The sequence below is a fragment of the Pyrgilauda ruficollis genome, unplaced genomic scaffold, assembly GCF_017590135.1.
Source record: "Pyrgilauda ruficollis isolate IOZ18807 unplaced genomic scaffold, ASM1759013v1 scaffold21, whole genome shotgun sequence".
NCBI lineage: Eukaryota > Metazoa > Chordata > Aves > Passeriformes > Passeridae > Pyrgilauda > Pyrgilauda ruficollis.
The window spans coordinates 7,361,189-7,383,050 of NW_024520318.1; positions in this window are offsets into that span (position 1 = coordinate 7,361,189).

Consider the following 21,862-nt stretch of genomic DNA (forward strand, 5'->3'; position numbering starts at 1 on the left):
CCCAACACAGTCGAATGCTGCATATTATATTACAAAATGACTATTTTTTGGTGGGAAAGGGGGAAGATGATGTGCCAGTTTACAGGAAGGTTGGGCAAAAGGTCAGGGAAAGTGCGGCATTGTCAGCTCTGCTGGGGCCACACCTGTGTGAAATGTTGAATGCTGACACAAGAATGAACTTGAAGCATGTTTGGAACGTACAAGCAGAAAAGAAAATTAGAGAACTTAAACTGGAATTGTTAACTGCATAAAATTTGCTGTAGGATGGAGAGACCACAAGCTGCCTACTGAGACCCAAAGGTGTAGTTGAGGCCATTCTAATCCCTCTAAGGACATGGAGTACATGGAGGTTACAGAGCTTGGCATGGAAATGGTCCATTGGGAGTAGTCTTGCCCAAAAAGAGCTCTGTTTTAGTTTGAAGGGAAAATACCCTGCTTGTAAGTAGGACAGACTGTAACCGTGGTGGAAGTGCTGAATTTGCAGCCTGTAAACTGCGATTGGCTTTCACTCTTGCACACCTATTCTAATGAGAAGCAGGAGCTGGTTTCCGCATTGCTGCAAACCTGCTTAGCTTTGCTGCCATCAGTCTCTGACTGTCTATACCAGTTCAGACTTAATGCCAGTTGCAGCTTGCTCACCACTGCTGGCTGGAATAGAACCCAAACCTGGCTTCTGTATTTATGCTTAACCACAAATACCCTCCTTCGTTGTCTCCTCTGAAAGTCTTCACTGTAGATATTGAACTCTAAAGGAGAAGTGACTCTCAGCAGACATAATTTTGTATGAGTAATTGACTTTTAAAGCTTGGATATATTCCATCTTCCTTGTGACTAATGGTATCTGAAGAGAACATAATTGTATAATCATTTTCCAATTGCTTCACAACTCATTTTCCTTGTTTGTAAGATGCTGGTCTTTAGCATTTCAGAGATGCGAGGACCTGCGTGTGGTAATGAGTGACAGACAATTGTTTATTTCTCAGAAATAATGCCATTAAGGAAAAAGTTCTACACTTAGAGCCCTGACAGCTGGCCAGACCCTGACATTCTGACTCATCTAAACCCAGTGAAAGGCTTGCTGACAGGAAATTATTCCACAGTTTCAAGTTGGCTTTGGTGGCAGCCCTCAACTGGGCAGTCCCAACCCAACTGCTTCTGTCTGCTCATCAATACCTAAAAACCAGCACAACACAAAGCCTTGGGGCTGCACTGTGAATGGAAGTGCTGCAGCCTGACAAATATTTCTGTTGGTGTAGCTGGTGGAAAGGCCATGAAGGAATAGAAGGGAGATGAAGTGTCTCAAGCTGGGTTTTCTGCTGGAGTGGGAGGAATATCTTCCTTAGCTGGGAAAGGCTTGCTCAGTCATAGGATGTAATGTTCATTCCAGCTGCTGGACCAGTGAAGTTGAAGAAACTTATTCAGGTAGGAAAGGGCAGGTAGAGGAGGAGGAGGAGGAGCAAAGAGGTGAACCATTACTGGTTTGGTAGGAAACATGTGAAGGGTGCATAAACCCCAGAAATTTCCTAAAGGCTTTGATCTAGATACAGAAAATGCCTTTGAAGAGAGGGAACCAGCGCAGGAAAACAGACTGCATGGATGCCATAGATGTCTTATGTTCTTTTAAACAGAGCTGATGTCTAAGTAACTTCACTGTGTTGAACTCTTCAACAGATGAAGAAAAGTATTATTTTTTTTTCTTCCCTGCCCAAAGAATGAATGCTTGAGCCTTAGAAGTTGGTGCTGATGTTTAGGGGTAGAAAGAGAAACCTTTGGTGGTGGGTAATAAGCTTCTCTTTTTTCAAAGAGGTGTAACAAGCAATGTTGCCCAAGATATCTTGCTAAGCACAGCAAGTGTCACAACCTACTGAAATAAAAATAAATTTAAAGCACACGGGTTCAGATGGAATGGGACTAAAACACAAATGCCCTTGATTGTCAAGGGCTGTGTTATTCCAGCTAGGACCAAAAAGTTAGTTAATTTTATACTTTAGTTACAGGCATAAATGCCCAAACCTCTGCTGCACTTGGTGGTGCAGTATCAAGTCTTGATATGGCTGATGTGAATTGATGGAGAGTTTGCTCAGTAGTGTCTCATCTTAGATTTCTAGAAATTAACAAAGAGAAATTTCTTCACAATATTTTGGGATGTGGTGAACCTGAAAGCAGAGCTCAGATAAGGTGATGTTTTTGGGCATTGAGACTGAGGAGAGAAAGCTCCATGTCTATCTGAATGGTAAAAACAACAACAAAGCAAGGCTCAGTTCTTGCAAATAAATGTCACCATCTTCAGAGTTGCCCAAAGTCTACATTTAGAAGTAGCAAAATGTGTTAAAATGAAGAGGGACTGGAGTTTTCAAGAAAGACATGTTTGAAACTGTTTTGCATCTGTCAATGGGTTCTTAGAGGTTGCCTTAGATGATGTAGGGGGTGGCACTGCAAAGTGAGAGGATAACAGAACTGTGTGGAAAATCAATACTCAATCCTGCATTGTACCAGAACACTGCTTCTCAGCCTCCAGATAACTGCCAAGATGAGCAAAGAACGAGTTCAGCAGTTTGAATCTGTGTTCTTTTTCACAGAGTAGCTGTGCTGTTGGTTTTTGTCTGTGTGATGGTGTTTTTTTGGTGGTGTAGGGTTTGGTTGTTTTCTTTCACCCAGGTGTTACAGTATCTTGATCTTATCTCAGAAACCTCAGTTCCTTCATGCACGGGAGCTTCTGTAGATAGTCCTAGTGCAAGATCAGTGCATTGGTTTTGTTTCCCCTTGGAAATAATTTTTTAGCTATAATTTTTTTTATTGTCAAAACATGCTATAGCAGGCTGTGTTCTCTTACAACCCGTTCCATGTTGAAATGTAAACCCATTGCAACACAGCCTGTCTGGCATATGTTGTCATAGCTTTTAAAAAGTTGCCCTGCTTCTCTGGCGTTGAGAATTTTATTAAATAAGAGTATTTATTTTTCCAAATTCCCCATGGGCAAAAGCAGGTAGAAAACAGATACCTATGCCTAATTATAACCTTATATTTCACATTAATCTCTCTTCATTTTCTTTCATTCTACCTCCAGCATGCATTCTCTCATTCGTAATTGCCACTGGATAATTTGAAGCCATTTGCTTACTCAGGGCTTTATGCCATACACTCATGGATTGTGGCAGATGAATCCTTCACAAAAAAAAAAATCAGATGAGAAGCTCATCCTTGCTGTTCAGGTAGGTCTCTCCCTCCCTGTCCCAAAGTTACTGAGCAAATTGTTGCTATTAATTTTTAAATTAGTGTACTTGTTGTTCAGGGAAAAGCTAAGTGTTGAGGTGCATTTAGCAGTAGACTCAATGTTGATTTTGCCTCTTCAGGAGAGATGTGGTTGCCAAAATATCTGGTGTGAGGCTACTCCTTGGCTGTTGTTGTGGGAATTTTATTGTTCCCAAGCAACATAATTTTTAAGGGAGAAAGGATTTCTCAGCCAGTTCAGTCTTTGATACGTGAGGGATTTTGAACCAAAGGAGCTCTTGACTTCCCTATGGATGCCGTAGCTGATCTAAGTGATGAGTACAAAGGTGTTGCTTTTCCATTTCCTCCTCTCTCATCAGTGTTGCTTTTCTCTGCTTTGTGATGCATTACTTATCTTCAGGATTTTGGGGTTATTTGCTGTATTTGGAAATATTACTGCCTCTTGAGCCACAGGAGAAAAAAATCCTCCTAAACCAGAAACTTTGGGATTGTTCAGAGTGAATGGAAAAAACCTCTCAAGTTTCCTGATATGGTATATGTGCTCCTACTCTATTTCATGAATGCATGTCTTGATCACAAGAGATAATTAGTGGCAGTTATCCTAAAAGAGACACAATTCTTTTTCTAGCTAACTGTCCTATTTCTATCTCCCTTAAATCTGTTTGTCTTTTTCTACAGAGTTAAGTCACAGAAATCCTTCAGTTCATTAGATATGGACAAACAAAGGAGAAATATACTTTCAGTTCTTAAACCAGCCATGTCTTGGGAAAGGCCTGCCCCAGTTTCCAAACAGACTGAAGTCCTTGTGTAGTTTTTCCCTTTGTCTTTCTTTGGCCCCACAGCCCAGTGAATCTGGCAGAGAATTGCTCTTATTGTCAAAGTAATGTGTTTTAAAAAAGGGAAGTGCCAGCAATGCCTCTCATGCCTCAAGAGGAAATATTTCCACTGCCTTTTCTCTTGAAGTTTGGTCACCAGTAGGTCAACCTCAGTTTACCTTTCTTTGCATTAGGTAACATGTTCAGGGTTTTACTTATCCTTAATCATATTAGTCCCACTTAGTAAAAATGTTTTGGAGACCCACTCTCCTTTTGGTTTTGGAGAGAAATAAACCCCTTACTACCACAGCGGGAACAGTTCTACACTGCATCAGGGTCTGTCTGAGATGTTATATCCTGTATTTTTCAGAAGGCAAATGTCATCCCACTGGGTTAAGCTGTTGTGGACACATTGATCTCTTAGTTTGTATTACTTTCTTAGGTCAAGAAATATGCAAAACCTTGGTCTCCTACACTGAATAATGTTTTTGCTATCCATGCTTCTTTCAATCCATTTTATGCAGCCTTTTTTTTTTTTTTTTTTTTTTTGGTCAAAGTCTTTCGTATTCCCAGTCATTTATCTTATAAAACAGCTACTTAGTTGCAACTTCAGTGTTAAGAATTTACAGTGTGATAGGGCTGGGGATGGGGTGGCTGAAAATCAAACATTATCGAGCAAAAGCATATGCCATTTCTTGTGTATCTTATTCTGCAATTCTTTGAAGTTTAATCTTTTCAAAAGAAAAGCCTTTCAGCTACTTTGTGGCAACAACTTGGGCTTGTAACTTTTGACTGCACAGTGCTCCTAGTTCATAAACTGATCTCATCCTTTTCTGACAATTAATACTAAAGTGACTTTAAATTGGATCTCCTCCTGCCACCGCATCAGCTGTCTGGAACAGTTTGCCTACCTTGGTCTCCCACACTAATTCTCTCTGTACCTTTTCAAAATGCTGCTAAAAATCCTGACCTCGTTAAAGGCTCTACCAGCCAGCAAGCTGTGAACTAGTTTCTTTCCATGTGTGGATTTGGCTGCACATCCTCTTTGCAGAGCTGTAGAGAGCTACAGAAGAGACAGGATGGCTGAGTGCTGAGCAGAGATCAGGATATCAGCTTAGCAGTGCCATAAGCCTTTGAAGCCACCTCTCACCTCATGCTTGAGCTGCACGAAGATGCAGCCCAGAGCAGGGAGCAGCGCAGCCTCACACATACCTTGGGAGAAGCTTGGCATGGCCTTGTGCTTCTGCTCTCCTTCTCTCAGAGCTGTGACCCCATCACTTCATCCCTGACTGGTGCAGTTGTGTGGACTGTGTGAACATCCACACACCAGCACACAGAGATGCTCTTGTAGTTATAGACAGGGCCAGAAAAAGAAGGCTTTGCATCCTTTTCGTGCAAAGAAGAAGCATTCACAGGCTGGCTCTCAAAGCCCCTGTTTATCTGAAAAGCACTATCTTGATTGCTAGGTTAAAAGTTGAAATATTTTTATAGTGTGATAAGATTTTTTTTATAAATGTGGGCTGGTAAACAGTGAGTATAATGTCACATTGTCTTGTGGTTTGTTCTGTGGTCAAAGGAATAATTATATGAGTGTGTCTTAATCTTATTTTTTTCTTCCCTTTAGCTCCAGTTGTATAGTAGTTCTTCTAGCACTGGATTATAATAGAATTATGTTTATACCAAGACCTCTGGGACAGTCTGTGTACAGAAACTCAGAGTTATGACAAAGAACTTATTGAGTGTGACAGCATTTCCTGTAGCAGGTTATACATTACAGAGCATTCTGCATCCTACTTTCAAAAGCTCAGCACTCACAGCTGAGCCCAAATTTTCAAAAGAAACATTTTGATATAGAACTTGAAATAAGGGACAGTGATTAAATAAGGTCACTACCTATCACTTGGGAAAACCTCTGAACTTGTTTTTGTTGTTTTAACAGTACCTTTGCTTAAAGATCTATATTCATAAAGACATCTTGACCTCTGTGAACTGACTGTAAATGTTTCCTAAGGACATGACTAAACTCATACATGCCACTGACATAATTGTCTCCATGGAAACAATTTTCATTTTTAAGGAAAATTAAAAAAAACCCAACAGAGGACACATGAGAACAAAAAAAAAGCCATAGCAGGTTGGAGCAAAGGTCTACTGAGATGTGTGTCCTGTATCCAGCTGTGGTCAGTGGAAGGTGCTTGGGGAGGTGCCTCAGAACAATACAAGCAGATGGCAATGCTGCTCCAGAAATTCTTTCTGCTTTAGCAATTTTGGACTCAAAGATTTCCTGAGCCAAAGGTGCCAGGCTTACAAGCAACGTAATTTTTTTTTTCTTGCTACCATGAAAAGCCTTGTACAGCATAGACATGATATGTCTTTACAATCAGGCTCTTGCAGCAATATAACTTCATAGAGAACATAGGGGTACTTTGACTGTCTTTAGCTGTTAATTCAGTCATTCCTCAAGGAAAATGCCTTGTAGTTTGCTTCCTTAAATGTTTCAAGACTGTCTAGAATTCATCATGGAAATATTTTTTGGGGGAAGAACTGGGGTCATAAGCTTTCCCTCAGAAGGACAACTGGAAGATAGCAATCCCCTTTATAGCATGACACTTTTGTCCTAAGAGCTAATAATGTGCCCAATTATTTTAATATCCCCTGTCTAATATAAGCTTGTTCACTTCACCTGCTCTTTGTCCCTGCCTCTGTCCATCTCTAGCAGGACACCCCTTTGAAAACAGCTGGTTGAAACAATGTGCTTCCTGGCTGCTTTAAGGAGGATTGCACACCTTCGTGTGAGTTTGAAGTTAGGCTTTAAAGAAGTGTGGCTTCCAGTTGTGCAAGTATGTAATATGTTTTCTATATGCATTTCTCAGTGCTGAAAGTTGGGGTGCCATCTCTGTGCATGCTAAATTGCATGAATGAAAAGCCTCCATTGTAGCTGGTGACAAAGCAACAGATGTGTCTGTGTGCTCACATGCAAAGTGCTTAATCCCAGGTGATATCTGTAATCCTAATATTCCACAAATCTGATGAGCTGACTGGTTTGATCATGCTCTGTTGCAAATCCTCAAATTTCCAGAGCATGTGCTCTGTGTTTGCCTATGTGGGCTATTGAAATATTATGCTGTGAAAAGTCCCTGATTTATTCAGCTTTTTGTTTAAAGTCCATTTTCGGTGTTAATTGGAATCTAAATTCAGGTGTTAACCTCTTTGATTGAAAATACATGCTGAGCAATTACAGGAAGGAGGCCAATTTCAGGCACAGCAGTAATTACTGAATTAGTTCAAGAGGAGTTTCAACTTTCATATCATTGCTAAGGTTTCTGAAGAACAGCTAATCCTGAAGTGACTGGGCTCCTCACACCTGTATATGTTTGAGATAACTGCACTTAAATTTCAAAGAAATCTCTGCGTGAATAATTCCAGAACAAGATGTCAACATTTCTTAAAATGTTACTTTATTTTCAGATGCAGAAAATTGTCCAGCAGCCTGAAATTTGTGATTACAAAATTGGATAGAATAATTTTTTTGATAGATAGTATTTCTTTTTCTTGTTCTCAAGCATAGTGGTCTCCTGCTTGATTCATTTAAGAGGATTCCTGTAGTGTAACATCCTACTTGCAGTGGTGTGCCTCATGTCTTCTACTCTCCAAATTTTCCTTTCTCAAAGAAAGTCTTCACAATATTTACTTGACCACATCAGTTTTTTTGGTTTTATTTAAAAAAAAGTGTATCCAATATATAATAGAAAGCCCTGCAGGATGTTTATTTTGTTCATACTATGTATCTTGCACATACTAATAATAAAAAGAGAGTTGTAAGGCAATTAAAGGCTCTGCTCAGAATGAATGATCCAAACATTATGTTGAAGTGTTTTGAATGGATTTGGTAAAGTTTCAGGTGCATCTATCCAACTTTGTGCAGCCAGTATTCACAATGGTGGTGGTAGGAGATGATGGCTCTGTGAAGTTTATTTATCAATTAATATACACAGTTTTAAAACTGTTGTTACATTTTCCTTATCCTACGCAATATATCAGTCATTGAAATGAAATAACGAAATGGAACTATGCGGAAAAATGAAAGAGCAGATGACAAGCTGGTGCTTGCTCCCAACATCCACAGGTGTCTTCCTGAGAAGTCAAGGAACAGAAAAAGGGTTCTAACATTTGATGTGCAGAATGGTGAAATTTGTTGGGATTAAATGTTACCATTACCTAGAAGTGGCAATACCCTTGGTCATGTTGATTTCTGTGTTGTGGGACCTGGCTGCCACTGTCACAATGATCATGGGCAGGGCCTGCTGTGGGGATGGTGCTGAGCAGTCTGCACTGCTCGGGGATGGCTGGAGCATGGCTCAGAGTGACTCACATCAGGGAGATGGTGGCAGTGTCTGTACAAGGCAGTCTGACTAAGTCGGGCTCTGAAGCTATTTCTTTTCATGGACTTTCCAGGGAGCCAGTCTGATTTGCACTGGTGAGGTCTCCAGATGCTTTTGTGGGTGGTCTCTTGGCAAGCCCCAGTTGGCTCTGAGGCTTCTGTAAAGATTTTGTCCAACTGCACTGATTCTCACCATGTTCTCAGACTTGCTGATCATTCATGTTTTTCTGGTTCTGTCCTTGAAAAAAAAAAAAAAAAAAGGCAATGGAAAAGGGGAAAATCCATAGGATAATTAAGGACAATAACTCTATGCCTGTTTATTTTATCCCATCTTAAACCTTTCTGACATGTACTGATGTCTGTAATGTAAGTGCCCTAAAGGTGTGTGGGCTGTCGTATTCTTTGGTGGTGTTTGCTTTTGGAACATAGCTGTCTGAAAGTTTTGATATCTCAGAGGAGTGCCATGTTCTGGCATGATGCAGCTTGCAGGCTTCAGGGGGAAAAAGGAAAAACAAGCCCAGCAATGCAGGCACTAGTCCCCTTTTAAGCTGGTGGAGGTAAAAGCATGGAAGTTCAGGCACTTAGATGTCCATACTGAATGTAAAGAGATAAGTGATTGTATTTGTAAGACCTCAGTGTGCTGGCTGATTCATTCAACCAATTAATAACCCCCTGTCCTGAGCATAAAGCAAAACCTGTTTGGAAAGGTTAATGCCAGGCTCCCAGACAGCTCAGTTAAATTTACCTTTTTGCACTCTGCAGGAGCTCCCTGAGAATCTTGTCATAAAATCTGCTTAGTGAAGCAGGTAAAATAATGCAATAATAATGCTCTGTATCTTGTAAAATTCCATCAGAGGATCTTCAATCACTTGGGACAAATTAGTAAAGTCAGCTCAGCTCTCTTCTTTGCAGGGCAGAGAAGGGCTATGTTCTTTAGCAAGAAGGGGTGTTTTTCTTCCGGTTTAAAAAAGTCTACTTTTCTCCTTTAACAAAAACTAAATTAAAATATCCTTGAATGCATTTATCTTCTTAATGGTTGCAAAGCAAAATATTTCTCAGGCTACAGCAGAGAAAATGGCAATGAAAAAGTTTAAAGCAGAAACTTATTCTGAGGTGTGCAGGAAGTGAAGGCAAAAGTGCTAAAAAGTCTGAACAGGATCTAGTCTGTCCTTTTCATTTAGCTGAGGCTAAGGAAGTTTCTCAGGATCAAGTCCCACCCCAGTTGTCATCAATTGGTGGCAATTGAAATTTTTCCATTTATTTCAGTGGACACAATTTTGTCATCACTATAGGTTTGAGAACAGAACTTAGTTCTTGAGCACGGGGAAGACCAACGGAGGGGCTACTTTTGTCTGCCTGTTTCTCATGAAACTTTCTCTATTTACTCCTTCCTACACCCTTTCTAAAGATGATTTTCATTTTGATTTTTCCTATCAATGAAACTGTAGTCTCAGAATCTCCCACAGCTATAAGCAAATGTTTGTGCCTTGTGAATAATGAATAATCTTGTTGTGAAAGTAATTAATTTTTTTTTTTTTTTTAAATCTAGCATGATCAAGTAAAGGTTAAAAGAACACTGAGTAGTCAAGGAAACTCACTCCCACATCTTTATGGTTATGATATTTGTTTTCAGAAGGGTTTAAATTGAATGAACCCTCTTCTTCCATATCTCATAATAACTTTAATTGGTTTAACAGTTGGATAGAAAGCAAATTAATCACACAAGTACCTTCAAAGGAAGAATTGGGACATAGTAAATACTCAGCTGTGAAACAGTCATCTGTCATCACAGTTCAAGCAGCTAGTCCCCCTAAGCAGAGATGTGGCTGTATTTGAGCATCCTTAATATTTTTCAGTGCAAAGTGAAAAATGTCACTGTTTCAGCTGAATTGCTGTTAGTAGCTTGTGACACTGGTAACTGACGACTACGTGCATCAACATATTATATATGAAAGGATGTCTTCCTTAGTAACTAACTGGCCAGAGCAAGACCCAGTTTCTGGAAGTAGTCAGAGAAAAACAAAATCTCCCTAAATTTGGGAGCTGTATAGGTATTGAACCAAAGGAAGTCTCTTACCAAGGAGCAAGAACGACTTTACTGTGTGCCTTGTCCAACTTAAAATCTATTTAAAGCCAAGGAAAACACTGCAGTGGGTGTAATGAGAAGGAACTTTTGGATTGGTGACATTTTTCTAGAAGAGTCATTATCTGCCTGAGTTTGATTTCTTGTTTGACAAGGGAAATTTTTCAAATAATGTTTTTAATGAAATGGTTAACTATGGGCTGTAAAGGTTGAGAACTGCTTCAGCTCTTCCAGTTGCTGGTACCAGACTGATCTACACCAGTGCAGATGCAGCTGTCTGCCCTCACCCAGGGAGCAGAAAGCTTTCCACACAAGCAATGGTTTACAGTGAGTCCTAGGCCTGGCTTACTTCTGCTGTGACTCCATGTGCCTGAGGACATGTGAGAAAAGGTGAGCAATAAAAGCGTCTCCAGAATGAAAGTAAGAGGCCCGTTTTGACCGTAACAATAAATACATGAAAAAAGATCACAGAATTCTCTTTCTGCCTATAAATCTGGCCCTGAGGCTCGAGGCTTATAGGTTTCACTCATTCTCTTTATGATCTGGAACAAATCCAATGTCAATCAAGGCCAAGAAGGGGGGAACCCTCTTCTGGGGAAATGGCTGAACAAGAGCCCCTCTTCCTGGGGCTCTCCTGCTTCAGTAGCAAATTGAGGTACTCCCAGTTGGTGTCAATGCCATGAGGTGGAAGCTGAGGGGCTGGGAAGGTGCCTCAGGAGCCCTCAGCTGCCTGCTCTCTCTGACAAGAAACCTCCAGGTTTTGGGTCAGTCCTGAGTAGTTTTGCAGTATAAGGGGGTTGTTGTAAGAAAGCTTCCTTGGGACCAGGGCAGACATCCTCCCTGAGGGTGGGAAAGGCTCATCCTCAGCCAGCTGCATCTGCCTGCAGGAGGGAGGCAACAGGGCTTTGGGTCAGGTTCAGAGCCTCAGTCTCCACCTGACCCTCGGAATGAAGACATTAAATCCCCACAACTCACAACCTGCTGTGGATTTTTCTGTCTAGGGAGTAAATGGTCCTTATTCCCACAGTTCTGCCCCTGATACAGCTAACCTGCTGTGGCATGGCACGGATGTGTCTGGTCTCTTGTGAGAAGTTCATTCTCATCATGCTTGTCCTTACATGATTTATGTGAGGTATGAGTCTCATTAAATTAATAGCCTTCATCTTTTCAACATAGGATGTTTAAAAAGGTCTGGTCCTAAATGCTGGGTATCATTATCCATAAATGAAATTACAGGGTTGTGAACCTCCTTTTTCAGCCCTGAAGCAAGTAACAAAAATGTCAAACCCCATGGTCCCCTTCATTCAAAAGTGCTGCTCCTTAGGGTGCTTCAAAAATTACCTTTTCCTGGGTATGCAGCCATTTCCCAAAGCTGACCATGGGGAGTGTCAGGACAATCTGTTTCTGACCAAAACTTGATGGCATCCTCTGAACCTGAAGCCTTGAAAAGCAGCTGGACATGAGCACAGAGCTGCCCCTTCTCCAACCTGGCAGCACCTTCAAAAAGGTACAACCATGGATGAAACTCTCCACTATCCCCTGGTCCTCTCAGAGAAGGCTGTCTCTGTCAGCCCTATCTTAGAAGCATTTGCTGTTAGCTTTGTGGCTCACACCATGCAGGAGTGGTGGTTGCACTGATTGCATTGTGTGGGAGAAAAAAACCATATCTGAGGTATGAGGATATGCTGCTGACTGAGGTTCAAAAATGAACTACCTAATACTGATTTGAGAGCTAAGTTAGGAGATTGCTTGAAAACAAGACATTTAAATGTATGCTAACAAGGGCATTAGGAGTCTGGCTGGATGAGATGTTTGCCAAGAACCTTTTTCCTGATATATAAGTTAAGAAAAGGAAAAGGTAGCTCCAGGAATGAAGGAAAAGATACTTAAACTTATTACTGGTTTGAATTTCTTCCCACTGCAGTTACTTGAATTCTTTATTTTTTCATGTGATTTGATTTAATGGTTTAGGACAAAAAAACCCAAACTTATACTCAAGAGCTTTGTCAAGGTTTTCTAACACTTTGGGATTTCAAGTTTCATTGAAACACTCATATTGTTTGAATCTGAAAGAATTTAAATTACAGGACCTAACAGTTAATTTTATACACTATGTTGTGTGCAACACTGTGTCTATATTTGAGTGTGATCTTGTAACTCTTCCTGGAAATTATAGTAAATGTTTCACTACATTAAGATTATTGAATTGAGCCCAGGTATTTTATCCAAGTTGTTGGGCTGTAGCTTCAGGACATGCTGTGTGATACTGAGCTGGAATTGGAAGGAAACATTATAGTGTTCACAACACAATCCTCTGTCTTTGAAATTACTGAGACTGCACTTGATTTCCTTCTTACAAAGACTTCTGTCACCTCCAAAAAAGCTTTAGTCCAGAGTTCAGATGCAGAGTTCTAGATAATTTTCTGTGGGAAAACTAGTGGAAGATATCTGGGAAGTAGACTGAAACTGTTTAAACATTCCCTTCACATTCTGTGGTGGTGTTTTCCTTAGTTTTAGCACAGTAGAGGGAGTGTGTGTAGATATATCTAAGGTCATCTATGATTCACCTGCAGCTGGAGTGATCTCTGTGGAGAATGTCTCTATTAGCTTTTGCTTTAGCTCCTTAGTAATGCACTTTTTATGTGGTTGTGTAAACTGTCCCTTGTCCTACATGCTCCCCCAGAGTGTCAAAATTCAGCTCCTATGACAGGTCTGCATGTGATATGAGTAGTGGAGAATGGCAGGAAGAGAGGGATTCTGGAAACTGCTTAAGTGAATCGCCTTTTTAGGGTTTTCTTTACTGTCTTAGTGACTGTAAAGAATGAATAAATCTCCCTCTGAATTTGCGCTTCATTTTTTTCTTTCTCTTCATCTCTAGTCTCTGACAGGAAAATGTCAACAAAAAATATCTGAGTGCAGGTGTGGTCAAGCGGGTTTGAAATATGCAAACAAGATCACCCAGGCTTGGACCCTAACACTGTCCAAACTCTCTTATCTGTCTGTGTTGTAGGATTTACTTTTGTGATTGAGGTCCCTGGAGCAAATGGAGCCTCTGACCCAGATAACCACTACTGTATCAAGTTCATGTAATGTAGCCCATTAAAATAACATTAAACAGTTAGATGGGATGGTCCTTTTACAGTCTTCTTAACAAGAAAGAAACTGATGCCTAAGGCACTGAGCACTGCCTGCAAGTTGGAGAGAGCCCTAAATCATTGCTTTCGATGTGTATCTAAATTCTGTGCAGCTCGGTGTCTTGCAAGGATGGGCCCCTAACAGAGCTGTTAAATGGACTCAGCTACAAGGGTTGTTGCAAGTGTGCACCTGTCTGGTGACAACAAGTTAAAAGATAAGTGCTTGAATAAATCAGTCAGCAGGTTTTATGAAAGACTTGGGAGGAGAGAGAGGGCAGCAGAAAGTAGCTGTTTGTAATGCTAATCAGGAATGAAAGATGTTCTAAAAAACATGTGAGAACAGGCGACTATTAGCAGGTGCTGTGAATGTCCAGGCTTAGACCAGGGTTTGAGCCATGCTGGATAAATTACTTTCTCATGGGTTAAACGGCCCTGAAGATGTTAGTTCAGCCACCGAGCCTGGGTGAAGTAAATACTAATTTAGGGATGGATATTGTAGGCTCTGCTTGATTTCTTTAATACAGATTCTTCCCAGGTCTACCCTGGACTGCCCACACTACTTACACGACATAACATACTTGAGTGTTCCCTCTTCAGACAGTTAATTTTTGGGGCAAAATCATGATCTTTCATCACCTTTCCCAGCACCTGCACTAATCTAAGTTTCTTCAGTGGCTGTTTCTATTGTATTTCAGACCATCAGGAGTGGTTTCCAAGGAGACTACCTCCTTGTGGGTTGAATCTTCAGCAGGTGCATATTAGCTCATTTCCAGTGAAGTCTGCAGGGTGAGTTGTTCTAGTTTATTTATGGGATTAAGTTTAGTAACCAAACTGTTAGCTGTACCCAAAAAAAAAAAAAAAGAGGAAAAAAAATGCATCTATTTTAATCTTCTCTGACAATTCTTGAGGGCATCATTGATGATCAGTCTGTGGTTTCAAAATAAAGAAGCTTATTTTTAGCTACAGAATGTAAAGCCCATTTGCAAACCATCTTCCACCATGGGCTTGAGATTTTTAAGAAAGCAGCAAGTTCTGAGAAACAATATGTTCTCATGTGATTTCCATAAGTCTTAATTTTCAGAGCATTAGGAGACCAGCCTGCAGCTCTTTTGGTTGCTTTGTGTAAAATCAGGAACATCAGGATTCTGATGAGATTTTGCAGCTTCTTTTTCCTCCTTTGGCTCTTCACTCTGTGATCATGTTACAGGTGGCAACTGTGAAGTAAAGCAGACTTTCAACTTTCAGTGGAAAAATTAACATTTGCTACAGGTGATTGCTTGTCTCCCTCAGCAAGTCTCCTATTGGAACCAATTGGCTTCCTGTTTGGATTGTGTGTTCTTGGGGGTGGTATATGCAGTTTTTGCTTTAATTATCAGTACACTGGGCTGGACTTGCCTGTGTATAACATTAGAAATAGAAGAAATGCTGTAGGCAGTTTATGTCACATTAATTTATGGCTTGGATAGGATCTGGATAACCATATGAATTACTTTACCAGTGGACTTGACCTTTACATATGGTAGCAAATTGTGTGAAAGAGAGAACAGCGACAATGTATTTAAAGGGGGGTGGAATTTGAATCTGAATGGTCTTAATTTTGTAATAAATCAGCTGCAGAATAAACATGTCTCTTCCCTCATCCCCCCACATATGGAACGGTGATTAGAACCAGGACATCAAAAAGGTTGCAGGAGTAAACAGATCTACTTATGACACTTTTTTGAGTGTGTTTAAAATACTGACTTTGTAATCTCTTTTAATCCACACAAATCAACTATATATTTTAATGGTAAAAATATGGATATGTTCTTCATAAATATAATGTGGGCTGTTTCTTAAATATTTGCGGCACTTAATGAAAGGTGTAACACTGCATATGCCTGTCAGATTTTATATTTCTAAGGATACTGTTTGTGCATTTCTGTTCTGGGAGGTCTCCTCTCATCCTGGTTTTGTCCAGCAATACGGTAGTGGTACAAATTACAATAGTAATCCACTATTCCTTTATTATTATTAATGCAAGGATTCAGCACCTTTTGCCTTTCTGTTCTCCTCAGTCTTTTAAAGCTTCTTGGATCAGGAGGACTTTAGCATAATGTGTAGCTTCGTTGAGTTGGGCTGCTTGAAAAATTGCTTTGCAGCTAACTCAGACACATCACTGCTGTTGTTTTCATATGCAGATTATTGCAGCATCAAATTTGCCAAGAAATCTATATAAAGAAAGGTGGTTTAAAAAAAAAAAGAAAGAGGAAAAAGTAAAACCCTAGATCTGGAAGTAAGTAATTGTTTCTTGTAGATTAACAGATGAATTCTTGCTTATGAGGTTTGATTTTGGGCTGAAGTGATACAAAGACATCTGTGGTATTCTGAGTTGCTTGTGCAAATTTCTAGTTCAGGATAAATTCATGGGAGCAGATCTAATAACACTTCAGAACAAGTTGCTGGATGGGATAAGTGAGCTACGAGACAATGTGAATCATCTTCTAATTACTATTTAAAATGTAAGACTAGAATCTTAGAAGGATGACTGTTTCTCATTAAAAGTCTTACCATACAGTAATAGAGATTAAACTTCCTGATTTTTGTTCAAACCAGCACCAAAAATCATAAAGACTCAACTGGAGCTTCAAAATATTTTAAAGCAAATTTGGCTTTAACTCATGTGAAATGTAAATCTTTCAGGTGCCTAAGCCACTCAGTGCTCTGATTCACAGGGCTTGGTATGGAACTGTACACGTAACTAGATTCTTGTGCATTAGCAGGGCTTTTCCCTCCCCCATGCTATTAACTAACTGTTGAGCATCACTGCAAATACATATTATGATATGACAATTTCCTACTGTATTTGGGTAAATGTTGTAGAAAACATAATGCTGTAACTCTGTTTAGTCAGGCTCTGTACAGATGTAAGGTTAGTCATGGATCAGACCTCGTTTTCATCTCTCCTTCTGCTTCATTGCCCACATATGGGGTTTTGAGCATGAATTATTAATAATTGAATCATTTTAAATGCTGGAGATGCACCAATTGTCAGATTTTAAATTTGTTCCTTTTAATTACATAGTTACCATTTAATGCACAACATGTATCTGTGGAGTCCTAATTGTTAAAGAATAATTTTCACCTCTCTTGATTGGTGTGAGGTAGATTAAGGGTATGGAAAAAGCTCATCAAATGCACAGGATTTTCTTGTCAGTGCTAAATTGACACAATATGAAAGTAAGAAATGACCATGAATAAACATTTTATAGTATGTATGCTTTTTAATCTGTGCATTCCTGTACAGTTAATAATGCTGGGTGACTATAGTTTCCAATTGTTTTATCCAATCTGATAAATGTAGATAGTATAGGTAAGATAATAGAACAAACACATAGACGCACCCAGACATACACAAAGTAAGGATTAATTACTTCATACGGATGAAAATCTGAAGTCACCCTGGAGATACTATTGCATCTGTTATCACTTTGCTTTCAGTGGTTGGTGCTGATGGTAATGCTCCATCAAGGGCCCTGGAAAAATTTGCATGCTAAATACTTGAGGCTTGGCTTAATAAAACAGATTTTTGAATATGCTAATCATGCTTATTTTGATCTTGTTTTACCCAGCAGTTGATCTTAGATCAAGGAGAGGTTCAGTTTGGAGACCATTCCCCTGAGATTTTCCACTAGAAATTCACACAAAACTCATCCAGGATTTAAGGTCACCTGCAGAAAAAGTTAGCTGCCAAGTGAAGTTCAAATTCCAGCAGCTACAAGTACTCCCACAGAATTGGAAATACACGCATTTCTTTTCCTGTTTTTCCTCAATGTTTGAATATTTATTTTTCTGATCTATCTGTGGGTATTTCCATGGAATAGCCTAAGGACAGGTGAAAAAATGAGTTTTGTAAGACTCTAAAAAACTCCAAAAAATGTAGGTGTGTGATGATCTGTCTATAAATAGCTAGGGAGCTTTCTTTTTTCCTAGATTCACACACAATAAGAAGAGTCATCCCTGTACTTTCTGTGCTCTTCAGCCAGCTTCTCTTTGAGGTTACAGATAAATAAGTGGAGGAAAACCAGAGTCTGGGAAATCCAATATGTTACAATCCAATTTGTAAGGGACATTTTTCTGTTGAGAATTAGGCATATAATAAAAATGGACTTGGTTTGGGTTCACTCAACAGTAAATGTGTAATCCTGGATGTGGTTTCCTACTTAGTTTGTGATAGCTCTTAGAAGCCTGTTTGAGTAAGGAGATACTGAGTAGGGCAAGTGCTCACAACTCAGAGAAAAAAATATAGACACAAAAGTCTCATAGCTAGAAAACCATTATTAACAACTGGTAGAGCTTTAAAATTGACTGCTTGTATCATTGATGTGAAATATTTATTCACTGACTTCAAATGACAGTGTTGTACAGGGAAACGGCCTCTTACAGCTCTGTCATTATCATGTAACTTAGAGCATGGAAGACAATGCACAATGGCACTGAGGTTCAAGGATGGCACTCTGTTCTTTGAGAATGTTAGAACACCACAATTCAGCTTTCAAAAGAGTTAGAATCAAAATATTTTTTCTTTTGAAAAGTGTGATAACAGAGGACATTACTGGTTTATTTATCTTAGGCTTATGACTAGAAACTTATCCAAACAACCCAGTTTTGAAAAGAATTATTACTGAGGTGAGAAATCCATATGTATGGACAGGAGAATTGAGAGGAACATCCTTTGGTATGAACAGTCTTGCTCCAGTGTACTGAGACAGACTCCATAGAATCACATCAGGTTTTGCTCTCAGAACAAAGCTGATACCTCATAGGAATTTTTATCTCTTCCTCCTCCTTTTTTTTCTATCCTTTTCTAATGATTTGTTGAAACTGGAGGAGTCATTTTAGCTTTACATAGCATGAATTCCAAGTCTGTTCTACTGGGACCTCTTGTGGGTATAACATAATTAAACTATTTCAATACTGCAAATGATCTCACTTTTCTTTCACCTTGCCCCAGTATAATATTAACTTCTCATCATTTACATAGCTAAAATAAGATTTTGAATACCAAAGAAGTCAGAGAGTGTATTATGAAATCTTAAGTTTCTCTTGCATTTTCTCCTGGAGTTAGTTCTCTAAAGTTGTACAAAATCTTCTATCATTTCAATCTTATAATGCCATTTAAATATCAAAATAATAACATCTAAAGTCACACTAGTGTGAGATAAGAATCTAGTTCCATGATTTCAGCTATGGGCTTAGCACCATTGAAGTTAAGATTCTCCAGGGTTAAAAGATGTGGTTGGGATCAGGGCCTCTGGAATTAGAACAACTGGTCACATACAAAAGGACTGCCAGTGTAGTTAAGGATTTTCAGGCCTGGTTGTAAATTCTGTTGAGTCTTCCTTATAGGCTATTTATAATTTTAGTAAGAAAACATTTTTTTGCAACTTTTGATGCTTAACCAATTTCCACATCCAGTCTGAAATCTGGTAAACTTTGCAACCTGTTGCAGCTTTGAGATTTTCTTGCTTCTTGCTGCTTTCATTCACCATATGGTCTCTTATTCACAAACTCTGCCCTAATGAGAATTACTCTTGCAGGTAATTTTCTAATGATTATCTTGGGATAAACAAATTTTTCATACTTGTTTTGCTAATGTATTCAAGTAGGTTCACAGGGGAAAAGATTAATCATCTAAAAAGCAAGCCGGTGTTTTTCATTATGCTAAAGGATCCAAAGATGATCAGAGCAAAGCCACTGGTTGCTATGACAGCAGATACCTTTTTCTCTCTTTGTGAGGTAAATGGCAGCTCCCAAGCTGATTGGCTAAAATGAGCTTATCCTGGTGACCAACCATAGGGAGTTAATTTCATCAGAAAGAGAAAATGGTGGGAAATCCTGCCGTGATCATACAAAGGAATTTTTCATTAGAAGCCAACAGAGTCAGGGACTCTCTTTCATTATAATTAATATGTTCCATCTAATAAAATAATTTAGGAGAGGCAGACAATGGAATTAGCCTATCTTTTATTTTGTATATCCACATAAGCTTTAATCTGTTTTCTGCTAAGACCTACACTCAAAGTAAAGCAACCCTTATTTTTCCCATAATACCTCTATTACCGAAGACTGTCATCATGTACCTGTTTATATAATTGGAGATAAGCTAATTGCAGGCAATACAAAAGGGCTGGCATTCTTACAGGCATTTGCTGGAAACAGTCATGCTCTATGGAAATAATAGATGCAATAAACTTTAAATAGGAACATTCTACTTCAGTTTATGGTGGTAAATCACATCATATTTCTCACTTTCTCCATGGAGGAGACATGTAGTTGGGGCAGATTCAAGGACAGAGGTTCCAAGTCAGTTCACAGGTGATAAGAGGAGATTGTAATTAGGCTTTACAGTTCAATAACAAGGAAAGGATCTACACTTGCATGAGTCTCATGTCCCGTGACTTTTCAGCTGTGTCCATCTTGTCCATTCTTTAAGGCAGGACTTCCCTTAAAGGGGTTGGTTCAGTCCCTTCTGTGCAGCTGGCAGCCCATTACAAATCACAGTAATTGAGTAATTGTCAAAACAGAGATGTTAAGAGCTGTAAATTACACACTAATGATTGTATATGTCATTGTGGAACAGGATATACATTGAGCTGTTTTACGTACTGTAGAAGTTCTGCTTTTCCTTTTTGCTCTGATCTGTTTTTAACTGACATTGGGTTAAGTTTAACTGTGGGACTTTGGCTTTGCAAGGGCCAAAGAAAGCAAATCGTATCTCAGAGAAGACTTCCGCTCTCTGAACCTGGGCCTCTGTTTATGGTTGCTTTGCAGCTTATTTATCAGGTCCTAAAAGGATTTAGAGCTGTTGTGTTATTGTTATAGTTCTAAGAAAATAATGTAACCGATGAAGTAATCAATTGAATATGTAGTAGATTGCAACGTCCTTTTTGTTACTAGATGTTGGTAAAATATCTACCCCCACAGGAGATGGCAATATCTCCATTATATCAAACTAATGTAATAGGATAACTTTGCCCTGAGAAACTAATTTGTAATATGAAATGATCTTTAAATTTCATTGTCTTAGTCACTGAAATAATTAATTTTGGTTGGTTTTATGTAGTGCCTACACTGATGGATTCATAAATCTGTCATATCCTCTGCAGCTATCATTGTATATCTGTGGGATGAGAGAAGAAATCTAGGATCAAGTAATGTAATAATTTTTCTATTCTTGGTACTTTAAACTGCAAAGAGCAGGCAGTAAAGTACTAGCTCTTATCTTTATTTACCCTTCTCATACATAAAGGGAAAAATACTGGGCTGTATCTAACACAAGTAGAAAACCAAGACAGTGGAAAGTTTAATTACTTGCCTAAACCCACAGTGATTCAGTTGCACAGATGAGATTACAACTCAGGAGCTCCTGGCCCTCTGCCCAGCCTCTCTGTGTTGTGGAGCTCTTACCTTACATGTTGTTTTATCAGGACATTTCCAAGCCCCAGTTTTCTGCCCTGTGTATGTGTACACATGCAAAAACATGTATGGCTAAAATTTACATGAGTCTTTCTATTTAATCCTGCTAATTACATATGCAAATCCACGTCTGACAGGCTGCTTCCCTTCCTCATGTGCAATTGTGGCAAGTTGGCAAATAAATTGGCCATGCACCTGTAACCCACCTTTTTGCATTTGCAAATCTGGAATCCTACTGTTTGATTTGCACCAAAGCAAAAGTTGGTGTAGTGAAGCTAATTGACCCAATTTGTAAGCAGTGACATGGTATCTGAAGTAAGACCTGCCAAACACTGTCCTGCCCTCTGTATGTTGATCTGTTAACAGGAGAACAAGATTCAGGCTCAGCATTCAATGTCTTCATCTGAGATATTGAATCTTAATTGCAAGTTCATGGAAGGCATATAAGCAACTGATTGGGTGCCCTGACGTGGCCACAATTGGCAGCCAAAAAAATAATCTTAAAAGGCAGGTGCAGTTTCTCCTAGATGATTAAATCTCTGTCCTTTGGGATGTGTTTGCCTGTCTGCAATCCTAACAGTCTGCCCTGTGTTGAGGTGGATCTCTATGGGAATGTAAAGATGTCAAAAATGTCTCACAAGGAGTTAATGCAACTGCATGTTTCCAAGGACCATTTTTAAAGGTAATGTGAGGGTATGTGCTCAATGGGATCCTGGGACAAAGATGTGTTATAGGGCTGTGCCATTGGCTTCTAGGACTT